This window comes from Capsicum annuum, chromosome 9 (genome assembly GCF_002878395.1).
Source record: "Capsicum annuum cultivar UCD-10X-F1 chromosome 9, UCD10Xv1.1, whole genome shotgun sequence".
Lineage (NCBI taxonomy): Eukaryota > Viridiplantae > Streptophyta > Magnoliopsida > Solanales > Solanaceae > Capsicum > Capsicum annuum.
The window spans coordinates 60006748-60016482 of record NC_061119.1 but is presented as its reverse complement, the minus strand read 5'-3'; the positions used below and the strand labels follow the sequence as shown (position 1 = coordinate 60016482).

General features: G+C 35.4%; 1 non-coding gene across 1 annotated transcript; it reads right to left on the bottom strand.

Moving 5' to 3' along the window:
- Positions 1-9410: 9410 nt before the first annotated feature.
- On the bottom strand, positions 9411-9517 carry LOC124887472. Its single transcript, XR_007045246.1, has one exon. It is a non-coding gene; the product is annotated as a small nucleolar RNA R71 (small nucleolar RNA).
- Positions 9518-9735: the final 218 nt, after the last annotated feature.

Genomic DNA, 9735 nt, shown 5'->3' with positions numbered 1-9735 from the left:
GTTTATAAACCCTTTGTTGATTATTTTGAGGCTTGGTTATATCTTAAGCATGTGCAACCTTGGCATGATTGTATGATTGAATGTGCTAATTCTAACCCTAATTCTATGAGGATATTGTGTTTGTTTGTCCTTCCTTTGGTGTTGCAAGGTTTGGATTCTAGGTCGAATCCTTTTCAAGAAGGGGAGGATGATATAAGCCAAATGACCTTTGAGTTTCTAGAGAGGATGCTTACGGGTCAAATGACACTTGAAGACTTCTTGAGGGCTATCGAAAGGCATCCACTGGATGATTATGATGACCAAGGAGACTTAAGGGACATTAGAGAGACCAATGGAAGACCAAACGGGGATAGAAAGCCCCCGAAAGAGGAGATGCGCCCCATCCACTTTGAAGGTGCGCCCAACCCCGCTCTAGATCCACTAGAGAGGGTTAAAACAGCCCACTATACCCTTGGGATGTGCCCCATGTGTTCCCCATATGCTTAAGCAAGTGCCTAATGGGATTCTATGTGTTTGTCTTTCCTAAATGGGTCACTTTTGGCCCCATATGATGTAATAACCTAGCCTAGACTATAAATAGGACTTCTTTTCATTTTAGTAAGTAGTTTATGTTGAATTATGAATTTAAACACTTGTGAGAGTGTAAGGAAAGCGTGGATTCTCTTTTGTTGATCTTTTGTTTAGAAACGTGGATTGCTTGGGAATTGATTCCCTTGAGGTCTACGTAAGATTTAGGTGCTTTGTTCGGTTAATTGATTGAGGGTTTAGGGTTTGATACACCTTTTATTTGCTTTCAATTCCTTGCATTGTGTCTATCTTATTACTTCTATATCTATATTTAGCTTTCATATTCGTATCATAATTTAGTTTTCAATTCCATACTTTGTTCGTGTATTAATGAGTTTCATGTATTGATCCCCTTGGGACCTCCACCTTCCAAGGTTAGCTATACAAGACCCTTTCAGCCCAACTAAAATAATTTATACATTCCTACCCATTTACCAAGAAGTCTATTATTTAGGCATTAACCATTGGTATTGTCATACCAAAATTTAGAGCTAGCAAGTCTATTCCATTTTTTCCATACAAAACTATTAAACTAAGTTGACTCCAAAGTTTCAGATTTAAAAACCAAAGCCAATGCCACCAAGGCCTTTCCAAAACAATTTAAAAATGAAACCAATTCAATTCATGTTCCATTTACCATTTATGCAATTCAAGGTTTAAAAAATAATAGCCAAACCAAGTGATAAATCATATTCCAAAGCCAATTATGCAAGTGGGTCGAGGTTATTATCAATTTCCATACCGAAACCATTTATTTTGGGAATCGATTGTACCCCTAAATTCATTCACCATCTCTATATACCCAAATAGTTTATAAATAATTAATTCAATGCATAACAATTTAATATTAATCATAGAAAACATTTATACCAAATACATTTAAAAACCTATCCCATAGTTCAAAACCCAAAATCAAAACCATGCATAATAATAGCCAATTATGCCACAAAAAAATATATGTATAGGGAAAGAGGTACATGCCTTAATTACCAAGAATTTTGAAGAAGATAACACCCTTAGAACCCTAGATGACCACCTTCTTGAAATTCTAGCCATGACTTGAAAGGGGAAATTTGAGAGAGGATCTTTAGGAAGTGAAGTAATAGACTTTGGTATCATGAAAACTAATGAGAATTAGCTCATATAGTGATTAAAGGTCATTTATAAGTGAAAGGACCTTATTACCCCTCGTCCTAATTAAAATAGACCCAAACAACCAGATTTTTATATAGGTCCATGGCATGGACCTTATTGCCGAGACTAACCTCTATGCTGTGGATCTCAACGCGGAGACTAGCCTCCGTGGCACGTCAATATCCCGGAGGCTTACCGCTTTTGTGACCCAAAACCATCCAAACCCCATCCAAAAATTCTAAAAATCTTTTGGGACACCCCTTTAACATACCTAAGTAAATTTAAGTTAAAAATCTATATTTCAAACACGGGAAGGACAAAAATAAAATGCTCAAAATTTTAGGGTGTTACATTATCCCCCCTTAGTATCATTCATCCCCTAATGACGAGCTATGATACTTTTTGTACGAGAATACAAATATTACGTAAGAATCAAATGATTGACTCAAATAGTTATAAGGGAAATTGAAATTCATACCTTAAGTTCCTTCACCAACACACGGAATACGAATAAGTACTTAGTCTTTATATCTTCCTCTGCTTCCTAAGTGGCTTCTTCCACCTTATGGTTTCTCCAAATGACCTTCACTGAAGCTACATCCTTAGTCCTCAACCTATGAACCTCTCTATCCAGGATTTCCACTGGTACCTCCTTGTACGATAGGGAATTTGAGATACTAACATTATCAATAAGAACTACCAAGGCAAGATCACCCGGACATTTCCTTAACACGAACACATGAAACACAGGGTGAAAGGAACCCAACCTTGCAAACAATTTTAACTCATAGGCAACATTTACCGTTCTTTTCAAAATGAAATATGGGCCAAGATAAAGGGGACTGACCTTCCCTTTCTTAGAAAATTGCATCACTCCCCTTCTTGGGAGACACCTTCAATAACACCCAATCACCCACATCAAAATTTTACTCTCTTTGTCACACATTTACAGAGTAATTTTGGCGACTTTATGCAGTCTTAAGACTATCCCAAATCAACTTCACCTTCTCCATAGCTTGATGAACTAAATTAGGACAATAAATTTTCCTTACCAACTTCAAACCACCTAATAAGGGACCTACACCTTCTACCATACAATGCCTCAAATGGAGCCATACCAATGCTAGAGTGATAGCTATTATTGTACGCAAATTCCACCAGAGGCAAATGGTCAACCCAACTTCCTCCAAAGTCAATTACATAAGCTCAAAGCATATCCTATAAAGTCTAAATGGTCCTTTTAGATAGTCCATTCATCTGCGGGTGGAAAGCGGTAAAAGGCTCACCTTATTCCCTAAATCTCTTTGAAATGAGTGCCAAAACTTCCATGAGAACTGAGTACCTCGACCAGAGATAATAAACATAGGTACACCATGCAACTTCACGTTCTCTTGAATAAACAACCTTGCATAGTTCTCAATAGAATAATTAGTCCTCAACAATAAAAAGTGAGCAAAATTATTCATCCTATCCACGATGACCCAAATAGAATCAAACTAGTTTTGAGTCCGTGGAAGACTGGCAATAAAATCTATATTTATCACATCTCATTTTCTCACAAGCAACTCAATTTCTTGAGATAACCTACCAGACTTCAAGTGCCCCACCTTCACTTTTTGACACACCATTCACTTAGACAAAAAATTAGCCATACCCTTCTTCAAGTTATTCTACCAGTAGATCTCCTTAAGGTCATGATACATCTTTATTGAACCAGCATGCACCAAATAACATGACTCATTAGCTTCAGCCAAAATTCTACTTCATATCCTATCCACATCAGGAACACACCACCTTCTTTGGTACCTCAAGATACCATTACCCCTAATCTAGAAAGACATTACCTTCTGCCTACCCACATCATCCTTGATTTGCATCAAGATAGGGTCTAAAGCTTTTTTCTCTTTTACCTCAACACCAAGAGATGACTTAGACACCTCTTGTACAAATACACCACCATCCTCAGAATCTAGGAGATTGACTTCAAGATTAGCCAAATGGTGAATATCCCTAACTAAGTCTTGCTTCTCCTCATCTACATAGGATAGACTCCCCATAGATAACCTGCTAAGAGTATCAACAACTATATTAGCCTTACTTGGGTGATAGTGAAGACTTATTTCATAGCCTTTGAGCATCTCAAGACATCTCCTTTGTCTGTGATTCAACTCTTTTTGGGTTAATATATATTGCAGACTCTTATGATCTGAATAGATGTCAACGTGGAAGCCATATATATAATATCGCCAAATTTTTAATGCAAACACCACAACAACCAAATCTAAATCATGAGTTGGATAATACCTTGCTATGCTACATTAATACACAACCAAGTTTCACAGAAGATGCATCACGATAAACCATAAAGCCATCACTACCCTCAGGCAGGGTCAAAACCAGAGTAGAAGTGAATTTATTTTTTATCTTCTCAGAACACCCCTCACAAGCATCAGACCATAGAAACTTTACTTTTTTCAGAGAGCGATCAATAAAAACTTTCCACAAACCTCCTATAATAACTAACTAAACCCAAGAAGCTCTGAATATCGTCTGGAGTCGTGGGTCTAGGCCACTTCTTAACCACCGCTACTTTCTGTGGATTCACTATGATCCCTTCACTAGAAACAACATGACCTATAAACGTAACAATATTCATGAAAAATTCACACTTTTGAAACTTAGCACATAATTGATGATCTTTTAGGGTCTGTGATCTTAGGCATATTTATATGTCCATGCAGCAATATTTACCCATAATAGGACTTGTTCTAAGATCTAAAATGTATTATTCTTAGTGTGTTTGAGTTATAATTGTATTATTTAGCTGATTGACATGATTTGTGTTGTGTAGCACCACGTATTTTTGGGATAAAATTTGAACCATCGTTCTTACATATGTAAACTCTAATCCAATAATTTATATTTGATTATATGTATCATGATCATTATCTTAGTGTTAAAAGTGCTTATTAGGTGAAATTTTTTTATAGGGAACACTTAGAGGAAAGTTAAGCTAAGAGCCTTTGATTTGGCCAAATTTTGGTGTTTGATTCTACAAGGATCAACTTTAACTGTGTATAACTTTTTAAATATGTAGAATTTTGCAGCTGAATACCCACCAAATTATATATAATTGTATTATCTCTACAAATATACCAATTTTGCCTTAATTCGATACTCAAGTAAAAGGTTATGACCATTTTTGTGAGAAATAGTAAGCCTCCATGATAGGTTTGTGTTGTGAGGGCTATTACTCGAGAATAGAGGTCATGTCACAAGGGCTATTTCCTGGGAATAAGGGTCCCGCCCTGGGAATAGGGGTCCTACCACGAGGTCTATTCCCTCATTATTCTAGTTTCTTAAAGGGTCAAGGGGAAATTAGGTATTTTTCCTCAACCAAAGTCATCCAAAACATAATTTGGGACACTCAAAAGGGCATTATTTGGTCATTACCCTAAAAATTTTTCATGTATAAATCCTCCCCTCCCCAAGAATGAGCAATTCATGCCTCTATTCCTAAGAACAAGAAATTCAAGCTTTCTTTCTTAAGAACTATTCCTAAGAACAAGAAATTCAAGCTTTCTTTCTTAAGAATTCAAGGATTTAAGTTTCAATTTCAAGTTTTCCTCCAAGAAATCATCCAATTGAGGTATGTGGGGTATTCATCAATAGGTTCCTTTCATCCATTGAGCCCCAAAACTCTCTCTTTGATTAAAATATGGGTTTTTTTTGTTGATTTTGGAATTTCATATGTTCAAGGTGAGTATTATCCATGTTTTTCTTTAGTATTTTAAATTCAATCCATGTACACATGTGATCCCATGAAAATTAGGTTATTTTATGCTTTAAATTTTAATTTCTCATGTCATATTCACGTGATTTCATGTTATAATATCAGTTTATGTATTAAACTATGTAAATATGTTGTCCTCTTATGTTTAACATATTCTAATGTTCAAATTCATGCTTCTCACCTATTTGTTGAAACATCTTATGTTTTGGGTCTTTGAATTATGATTTCGTACCACTATTTTTAAGCATTGTTATCATATTTTTGTAGTCATTCAGTGCTGGCGGATTATGAAAACCTAACACCTATGTGTTTTTATATGATTTTCATTTCCAAGAAATAAATAGTTAGACCATGATTTTTATTACAACCTCCAGAATATCATATTTATGTTGAGCATTTACAAGTACCATACCATGTCGTGCTAAACAACTAATAATGCCAAAGTCTTTCAGTTGGGAGTAACACTTAGCACCAATTGAATGCATGGATGATGATTCCCCTATGAGGCATGAGTCATTAGTAGCAGTCCCTAAGTTCCAGACTTTGACACCACCATAGATTATAAGGGGTCCCCCGTCAGTAGAGGCATGACACACTCGTTGTTAGAGACATCAGCCTTATTGATCCACATTGTCATTCATGTGTTGGTACCTCTGGCAAGGTACCAACACCCTTCCAACTGGGGTTATAAGTTAGACCCCGATATCTTAGATTGGGGAATATCGATTGTAGTTAGCTCCACAGTCTTTGTACAGTATTCAAAGTTTGTCAGTTCAGGTTTGCATGACCAAGTATTCAGGCATCAGTTATTTAGTTATTGAGATATCAGTTATTTAGTTATTCAAATTCATATTAGTACATGTATATTCTTGGTATTTCATTCATATTTTTACATATTTATGTTTTTCATGTTCAGTATCAATACATGATCCTTAATTCAATTTTACAACATGTTTAGCTATACATGAGATGTACACATAATATTCATGTTTTACAGCTTCCCAATTTTAGTTCTAATTATTCTACAAAAGTAAAGATTTAATAAACTAAGTGTAGTGGTTCACCAACTTATCAGATTATGTATGTTACTTATGTTTTAAGATACTTCAACTGTTCAGTTGGTTTCAATCTATTGGTGGGTCTACTTGCACTTAGCATGCATGTTTTAAGATTTTCTATCTATTCTGTTTTACTTATTGGATTCACCCCAATTACTCAGTACACTTTAGAAGTACTGACCACCTATACATCTGTGTGGCTACATTATTTCATAATATAGGAACCAGTTATATCCCACACATTATAATCAAATAGTTTGTAGCTTCCAGCTAGTAGACGATAAGTTCTCTTATTTTGGGGTCTCCAGTTAGTTATAATTCATGTAATATATTGTTATTATTCATATGTATTGATTAATGGTAGTTGGAGGCATCTCCCAGTTATCTATAGCTAGTATAGTAGAGGTTTCATTGATAGTCAGTCAAAGTCGTTACATGTAATTCAAGTTTCTTTCCTTAGTTTTGTCGTGTTGTAAAATTTATCAATATTTCATTTATTTAGACTTTATCATGATTATGTTTTCTCTTAGTAAATTTAGTTTTTATACAATTTAAATTAGTTGCTCAAGCAGTATGCCAGTAAATGGGTTATCTTGGGATTACTTGTGGTTCTAAGCATCGTGTTACGACTAGGGGATAGCCTCAGGTCATGACAAACTTGGTATCTGAGCACAAGGTTCAAGTGTCTTAGGATGTCTATGAAGCTGTGTCTAGTAGAGTCTTGCAGAATGGTACAAAGATGTCTGTACTTTCTTTGAGAGGCTACAAGGAATTTAAGAAATATTTCTCTTCTTTTATGTCTTATATCGTGCTGTAGAAAGGTTCTCTAAGAAACTTATATAGATTCTCATCATGTTCATTTTATGTCAACTTTGCCTTATTTTGAAGGTACTAGAAACAGTGAAACTTAAATTCCTATAGATATAGTTTTGCCAGAAAGTCCCCATAGATAGTTACGAGATTACACGTTGGCTAAAAAAGTACCCCACTAGTGCCTTTATGCTCCAAAGTATGTAAGATTTCATTTGTGATCATGAAAAATCTGCATTAAGCTGAAGTCAAATGTGCTTTCAGATCCTTTCGCAGAATCCTAAGACAGCATATAACCTAGAGTTAGAAGCATGAACTCAGAAGTTTTAACAATAATAAAGTAGGAATAGTGTTTATCTGGATTTAGCAGATAATGTATCCATGGGGCTAGTTGTATGAAAGGTGAACCAGTAGGTTTGAAATAATGCATGCAAAAATTTAAGTTTATTTATTTAAAATTAAGTATGATGGTGTAGGTGTGATTAGAGATGTACTCAAGGTGATATGGGATTGTATTATTTCTAAGTTTTTTATAGTGTGTTCTCTTGATAGAACCCTTGAGTTGATAAGTGTGAGTGAGGCTAGTTGTGTAGTATATGATGTTCTTACCAGCTAAGTTATGGGTTATAGGTTGTTGATGATGGGTATGTTGTCGAGAAGGGTGTAACTATGCAATGATCATTGCTGAAGCTAAAGAAAGTTAAGTATAATATATATTAAGGGAGTGTTCAAGAATGAAGTTAGTATAGTTCATTAAAAGTTAGGGAATATCCATGTTAAGTATTAGAATCTAAGTTTGAAATTCTAGATGGTGTGACTCATGGTATGTTGATACTCCTGAAGGTTCTACATTAGTTAGTGTTTAAGTTATTATATGATGATTGTTGGGGCTATAGAAAGTTAAGGGTTCTCTCTCAGAAAGAAGTATTAGAAGTGGGTTTTACATTTTTAGTTGTAGCTTTTCCGGGTGAGTTTATTATTTATACGTATTGTTATATCTTGGACCCTAGAGTAAAATAGTTGCAGTTAAGTTTATAGTTTATTAAATGGGTTCGAACACTTAGAATGATGTGTTAAAGCTAAGGGGGAGATGATAGAACAAGGAACCAAGTCAAGCTCTTAGATTCTAGTAGTGATGCCAGAGTATTGTAGAACATCAGTAGGGGAGGAAGATGCCTGACCCATTCTCATCTTAGTGCAAAGTTTTGTACTTTAGTCATCACGACATCTACTCAAGCCTTATAAGTCAGCTCTATGATAATATCTCATCTTAATGCACTTTCTATAGAATCATGTATGCTTCCAGTTCCTAGTATGAGGAGTTCCAGTCCATGCAACAGTACGAATCATATTCCATAAATTTATGAACTTCAAACTCAGGTCATGCATCTCATGACTCATGTACTAATGCTTTATGGAATGTTCAGTTCCTAGTACTCATGCTACACTCTTAATGACCAATGAAATTCAGATTATATCATGTGTGTCCTCTGATTAGATCTCTTTGATGAATCCATGATGTTGATATTCTATTTCTCAAGCCTCAGTTAAGTGTCAAAGTTATGCATTGTGTTCTTTTATGCTTCAGGACCTCATGTTCTAATCTTTTAGTGACCTATACTTATGTTAAGGTATTGGTGATGAAAAATTGGTGATCAATAGTGATGAAAAACTGATGATCAATGATTTAGATGAAAAACTGGTGGCAATCACACTTACGAACCATGCTACTAACCGTATCCACAAGCCAGAGGCGGGTGGTCAGTTTGAATTAAAGCAAAATATGGTGAAACTATTGTGTTCTAGTGGACAAATTGCAGGGTTCTCACATGAAGATCCACAACAACACATACAGACTTTCTTGGAAATCAACGATACATATATTCCTATTAGGGTATCTAGTGATTATGTTAGGCTGACTCTCTTCCCCTTTTCTCTAATTAGGGAAGCATAGAGGTGGTTATATGCTGAACCACCGAACCCATCACTTCCTTGGATAATCTACCTCGGATGTTCCTTATCAATTCTTTCCATCAGGGAAGACAACATATTTAAGAAGCGAGATTCTGAGTTTCAGGCAGAAAGAAGGAGAAAATCTTTACCAAGCTTAGAAAAGAATTAAGGGTATGCTTAGAAATTTCCCTCACCATCATCATTTTAATGATGTATTAGTTCATATTTTCATAGAGGGTTTGGATCCAAACACCAAGATTCTCTTGGATTCAGCAGCTTATGGGAAAGCTCTTAAGAAGACATATGATGAATTATTTACACTATTGAATCAAATTTCACAAGCGAATCCTGAGTGGTATGCTGACTTGAGAAGTGCCCAAAAGAAGGTAGCAGGTGTGTTGGAGGTAGATCATTTTACTA